The following is a 7,525-nucleotide window of genomic DNA, read 5'->3' on the forward strand; positions in this document are numbered from 1 at the left end:
ATACCTATGAATATAAATTTGTTTAATTACAGTTGTTACACTTATGAACCTGATGCAATCATATATGACCCTGTTTCATTGAACAGTTTGAATCTGTTTCATTAGAAATTACTTTGTTTCATTGAACGGTTTGAGCCCATTTCATTGAAAATTAGTGGCGGACTTCTAAAACAAAATTATTCTACATTTTTTAAAATGTGGAAATTTTTTCAAAAAATTTAATGTATACCTCAATTAAATCTTTGCTAATATTGTGTTAAGCAATGTTTATTCATATTTATATAAATATTATGTTGTTATCAAACTTATCTTTTAATATTAATAATGACCAAACATAACTACTGTAAATTCAAATGACCATAATACCCATATAAATTGAAAAAAAAAGGAAAACAAATGAATTTATGTGATTGGTTGTAATTAGTTTGTAAGACTTGTACAAATTGTGGCGGTTTGTATTCTCTTTCTCTCTCTCTATATATATATATAGAGAGAGAGAGAGAGATGGAGGGAGGGAGGTTCAAGGGGAAAACCCTAAAGAAAATGAAAAACTGAGGAACACTAAGTAAACCATTTATGTGGACAGTATGCACATGTGCATACAAGTAATTGAAGTTGTTTATGGTTTCATGCACAGCATACCGAACAAATTGCTTCCAAATTACTTGTATACATATGTGCATATCATCCGGATGAATGATTAATATTTTTTATGATTTTCCCGTGAACGTGACCATAATATATATATATATATATATATATATATATATGAACTTGTATACTCTCTTCCTTATTACTTTATTATTCATATTGTGTAACTTATCAACTAAACTTTAACATTCGGAATTAATTGTGAATTCAATTGTATCCATGTCACAACAGTAGGAAGGAAAGAAAGAAACCATTAGTTCATGTATAAGAAGATAAATCTTTTTAGTTTTATGCACAACAATCGCGATGTACAACCTTAAAGTTAATGCACAATAATTAAATTTAAGATGGCACTTGCTTTAAATTTTTCCACACCGCCACAAGTATTTAGCTATGGTACTGTGCTATGGTGGGATTTTTGAACCTTTGTTGTCGGGACTCCGTTAGTAATCCGCCACTATTTTTTGGGTTTAAGTGAGAATTGTCGATCATTCCTCAGTTATTTTCGGTAACTAGTCCATAGGTATTCGGTTAAAGTTGGTTCTAGAATTATTTAAACCATGGTCATAAACTTCTTATACAGACACAATTTTGTTTTAAGGTACTATTGTTTACCTAAAACCCACATAGATTTATATTAGTCATGCCCTTTGCTATCATTAAGAGAGAAAAAAAATTACCATCGCTAATTCATTACTTAAAGGCAAGCAAAACTTTGTAGCATCATCTATAGATATTTCTGAAGACACCAATACTTTTAATGTGTCTGTTGTTTACCTCTTATACACATAGAATCAATTAAACCATGGTTATGAACTCCTTATATACAAATAATTTTGTTTCATCATGGCTATTGTTTACCCTAAAGCAACATGGATTATTTTAACCATTGCTTTCTCTCGTCGTTTAGACATGTAAAAAATAACCAGCATAGTTAAAAGAAATTGAAGACACACAAATATGTTTCAATCGTGGTTATTGTTTAACTTTTAGGGACAAAGAATTAGTTAACCATGTTCATAAACTCCTTATACGATTTTTCTCATCGCAGATGCCGAAGAGATCATCTGGAATAGAAATGAGCAATTTTCTACGATAATCTTCCATTAAATTACACTTTAAAATTGCCGGAAAAATACATTATCTGTAATGAAACATTATGTAATTATCTCCTAAGCACATCCAATGCTATGGGATTTCTTGGATAAGTGCTTCTTAATGTGACAAAAGCATGTTAACCCGTTGCTCTGCCCAAAAGCAAAAGAAGCCGAAGCACTAGCAATTAGCTCTGAAACCACTTCTATGCCTTCCCCGTTAATAGTGGTTTCTTCTTCATGTATAGTTTCAAGGGTTGTTTGTGAAGTTGGTAGTCTGGATATTTGCAGAAATAGTGATGCTGCTACAGCAGAAAAGGGAGTTCGATATGGTGATGATGATGGTATGGTCTTGAGTTGGGGCTGGGGTACTGAGACAGAGAAAAGCTTTGTTGCCATGTCTATGGTCTGGGTTTCTCGAGTAGGTAGAAAAGCAGATGAGGAGATACAAAGAAGAGAAGTGAAGGATAAGTGAACATGAAATGCATTTGTTGGATAATTTATAGGAGTATAGGACCAAGAGCAGATGTATACTATTAACAACTTCCTGTTATCATTTATTGGCAGTCAAGCTATCACCACCGTTAGATTAAGGGGTATGGATAGGACTCGATAATCTCAAGAATCGCGTGTGGAACACTTACCAAATACAATAACTCGATCCTATTAGCATTAGGTTCATGAATTTTGTATTGAGATTATTCTTGAGTTTTTTTTTTTCATTTCGTAGGCTGTGAAATTCGAGCTGTATACCCAGATTCTCGATTTTACCTATTTAAATAAGAGATCGACGATTATAAGCAATTAAATGGTAACGAATGGATAAGATTGAAGAGTGGTTACAACCAAATCAGAATTCCAGATTCGAAGTATAAGTCTGGACTAAGTTTAAACGCACAGATCATAACTGTAGACATAAGTCGGATCCACTAGTTAAGACTTAGGACTTAGTCATTTTACTAAGTCTGATAAATCACAAGTCTGGACTCAAGGTCTAGATCTCTGAAATCATTGAACCAGACTTAGGACCTAAGTCCGAGAGCATTGTTCAGACTTAAATGTTAGGCAATTTCAACGTGATTTCAAAGATCTGATCACAAAAGCAGACTTATTCTTAGTGAGATTTTCACTAAGTCTGAATATTTATAAATTCCAAAAACCACGTCTGCCCCTTGGAACCCCGCTAGTGGAGCTGCCCCTTGACCCCCGTTTTATGGCTATCTATGATGATAGAGGTTACATTTGTGAGTATGCACTCCATACCTCATCAAAAAAATTATAAAACTACAGTGAGTAGTGTTTGCAAGTGGTTATGGATTTGTGTTCTAGTTCATTTAATAAGGTATATTTTCTTTTTCTTTTCTTTTTTTTTTTGTTGTAGTTTTCATTTCAAAATAAGTTAACATGACCTTGTTCTCAAGCTACATGTCTCAATCGAAATATTTATCTTCCAATGAGAAATATTTGTAGACAAGTCATCTCGACCTTTTAGTAGTTATCTTTCCAAAAGCACAAAGCGGTTGGCTTGTCATTACTACGAACATACTCCAACATGCCGGTCCAAAATTGTGCTTTATGGTTTGGATTAACATCGACATTCTTTTGCTTTATCTTTTAAATAGACGCCATCTTTTACACGGCAATATATAGTTTTTGGCATTATTTTGTGTGGGAGAGGGAGATGTAGAAGTTTACACTTTTTTTCGACCACCTATATATCTAGTCTAATCATTATCTAGGCTTTTAGATCTTATCTACTAACAAGTATGGACTGATTACTAGTTAGTCCCTCTAGTAATTCCACATTGATTATAACACTTAATTAATTACTTGTTAAACCCTCCAATATTATTTCTTGTTTTTTACATTGACTGTACTTTGTGTGCGACCCCCAATAGGCCTATGCATTTTCTGTAGCATTACTATTCTGTTCCGTCGATGGGCATATCTCCAACAATTATTGTATCATTTATTATTATCATCATGAGATCATTGTAGTTGTCATCTTTGTCATCCCCATTTAATATTGCTACTATTATTTGTTAGTTGTGATGCTAGTAGTAATGATTAATAACATTACCATCATCATCATCCTCATCTTTGTCATCCTCATGCATTATTTATTTATTTTTCTGTATCACTTGTTTCTTTCTGTTACAAAAAAAAAATTAAAGACTGAGAAACCATGTTAGACGGGTCAATTTTCATATAATATACCTATCAATGTCAACAATGGAATTTAAACTTATGACCTCTTCATAAAAATAAGGAAATCCCCCCTTTATTAAATTTTAACATGATGGATCTTGTTTTCAAGATGTATGTCTCAATTGAAAACTACATCTCATGCAGAAATATTTGCGGACGGGCCATCTTGATCTAGTAGTGGTTATTAGTTACTAGCTTTTCGAATTAAAAATTTTAGTGTTACGACAAAAATGGGGCGGCACGGCATAAAAGTCCAAATTTGTTCTTTTTGAAGTAGAGTGGATGAGCATCAACATATACATCTGCACTTTTTCCTTTAATAGACGCCCTTTTTTATAAGGCAATAGTTTCTGATATTTGAGAGCGAGAGAATATGACTGGGGCAGTCATTAAAGTGTCATACTCTCTAAAGATGGCAAGACTTGGTTACGTTGGGGCGGTCATCATAGAAGTTGGCATCTTAATCGGCACAGTTAAGTGATTTTAGATGCAGTTATATAAATTCTAAAATCGATGATCTTATATATGAATAGATTATTTATTCTTTATTATTTTGTTATCTTGCTGATTCTAAACGATCTTGATGAAGTTAATTAGCTAGTCTGTAACATGGGTTAGTCTGTAATTTAAATTAGCACAACTTTAAAAACTGAAACTTTGTATGTATTTTTATTTCACGGCATGCATATAGCATATGGTGGTCCATCCATATCCAGAAAATGGCTTCTAATCAGGGCCAGTCCTGGCCATGTGCGACTGCACAGAACATCAAATCCTAAAGGGACATCAAGTTGTCATCTACTAGTAGTTTTGGGTTTAATAATTTGGGAATTGGACAATTCAGCTTTAACTATAAAAACAGGCCCAAGGCCTAGTGGTGATGGATATTGAATGCACATCGTGAATCGATAAACGCCATCATTCCAACAACTATTTAATTTCTATTGTTTTTCAAAGTTCAACTCTTTCAATTTTCAAGGCATTGAGTTTCTTTTCTAGCCGATTAACGGTCATGAAATTAGATTCAAGAAATTAAAGATGAAAATCTCGAATGACTGATTTCTATTGGTGATTGAACTTACCGAGTTGTTGTGTGAGTCATATTATATGAATCTTTAAATCTTTAAAAAAAATCTAAATTTATAACTGATTATCATAAAGTTGTGTCATGTGTGGTCGTGTGGGTTACTAACCTACTAGGCTAAGGCTAAGGCTAAGGGACTTTTGTCGTTTTGATAATGAGTCTTCCTCTTGCATATTGTAATATCTGAGAATTGAAATTTGCAATTCACATGAGCAGATCACTGTATCAACAAAGCTAGAGCACGCTGCACAACATTAACAACATATTGTAATATTGTCTTAATTATTGGGCACTTGTTCTTTGTAATGTACAATAACATAGATTATGAGTTTTATAATTTATCGTTATCATTGGACATATCTCCAACAATTGTTGTATCCTTTATTATCATCATCATCATCATCCTCATCTTTGTCATCCTCATGCATTATTTATTTATTTTCCTGTATCACTTGTTTCCTTCTGTTAAACAAAAAAAAAAACTAAAGATTGAGAAACCATGTTAGATGGGTCAATTTTCACATAATATACTGATCAATGTCAAAAATGAATTTAAACTTATGACCTCTTCGTAAAAATAAGAAAATCCCCCTTTATTAAATTTTAACATGATGGATCTTGTTTTCAAGATGTATGTCTCAATTGAAAACTACATCTCATGAAGAAATATTTGTGGAGGGGCCATCTTGATCTAGTATTGGTTATTAGTTACTAGCTTTTCGAATTAAAAAATTTAGCGTTACGACAAAAATGGGGCGGCACGGCATAAAAGTCCAAATTTGTGCTTTTAGAAGTAGAGTGGATGAGCATCAACAATTACATCTAGACTTTTTCCTTTAATAGACGCCCTTTTTTCTAAGGCAATAGTTTCTGATATTGAGAGCGAGAGAGTAGGGCGGGGGCAGTCATTAAAGTGACATTTTCTGTAACGATGGCAAGACTTGGTCCGTTGGTCGCTGTGGGGTGGTCATCATAGTAGTTGGCATCTTAATAGGCACAGTTAAGTGGTTTCACATCCAGTTATATAAATTCTAAAATCGATGATCTTATATATGAATAGATTCTTTGTTCTTTATTCTTATGTCATCTTGCTGATTCTAAACGATCTTGATGAAGTTAATTAGCTGGTCTGTAACATGGGTTAGTCTGTAATTTGAAGTAACACAAATTTTAAAACTGAAGCTTTTTATGTATTTTTATGTCACGGCATGCATATAGCATACGGTGGTCCATCCATATCAAGAAAATGGCTTCTAATTTATGCCTTGGATAATTGGTCACTCGAGAACAAACTAGAGACACTTTAAAATTACAATGTCAACTCGACGACAATGTTCATAGAACTAATGTTTTTTCAGTTTTGTAACGAATTCGTATGTTGTATAGAAATGAAATTTTGTATGGGCGTTGTAAAAAAATGTGAATTATTTTTGAAGTTTTAAATTTGGAGAATTAAGTTACTTTTTGGCTCTTTAAATTCAGTTGCAATACATTACTACAAAACTGAGTATCACCCGTGGATATCACTCACGGCCCAAATTCGTTAATAATTTCCGATAAAACAGCAACCGATATCCCGCCATGGATAATTTTTCCAATGAAAGCAAAATCTGTTGGTAATTTGTCGGTGAATTTAAAATTTTTCCACAGATATAAAAATATTTTAACTTTTAATTTTTTTTAATTAATTTTCCACGTGGTCGTCGGTGATTTGTCAATATTGTTTGTCATCAGTGATCGGTCGGTGTTAAGATCCGTCGTCGGTGATGGCATTACCCACCATGTCCTGTGGATCCGACTTGGCGATTTTTCGGTTGGTGAAAGTGTTCTATTTTGTTATGACATGGCGCAATTTTGTGTCGCAACCCTATGTTTTGTACTCAGGTCGTATGCGTTGAATGGGGGTTTTAAACTTATAATTATTTCTAAAAATTAGAGTTGGCTTGTTTGTTATCACGTTCAATAAGTAGACGAACCAGCACTGTATCTTAACCATTGAAGCACCATCATCGACAGTGGATCAGGCATCCTTAGCACGTGGTTATTTTTCGTTTCCACATAAAAATCTTTGTTATGTTTTCACTCTCTCCCTTACTGCTTTATTATTCATATTGTGTAACTTAGCAACTAAACTTTAACATTCGAAAGTAATTGTGAATTCAATTGTATTATATCCATGTCACAACAGCAGGAAGAGAAGAAATTAAGAAACCATTAATTAATTCATGTACTAGAAGCGTGTACTCGCGCAATACAGCGAGATACATCGTGATTTTAATATTTCATTTTATTTTTTATCTCAGTCAATGTTATAATATGGCTTTATGTGATTTTGAGAAAACGATGATGTTTTTATTTTTGAATAAAATATATGTTTGAAGATATCATTAAAATTTGACAAAAATATATCGATATTAGTATCAAATTAACTATTTGAAATTTCTCATTTTTTTGTGTAATTTTTTAATTCAATTTTTTTATAATTTAA

This window comes from Cynara cardunculus, assembly GCF_001531365.2.
Source record: "Cynara cardunculus var. scolymus isolate 2C chromosome LG 14, CcrdV1, whole genome shotgun sequence".
Taxonomy (NCBI): domain Eukaryota; kingdom Viridiplantae; phylum Streptophyta; class Magnoliopsida; order Asterales; family Asteraceae; genus Cynara; species Cynara cardunculus.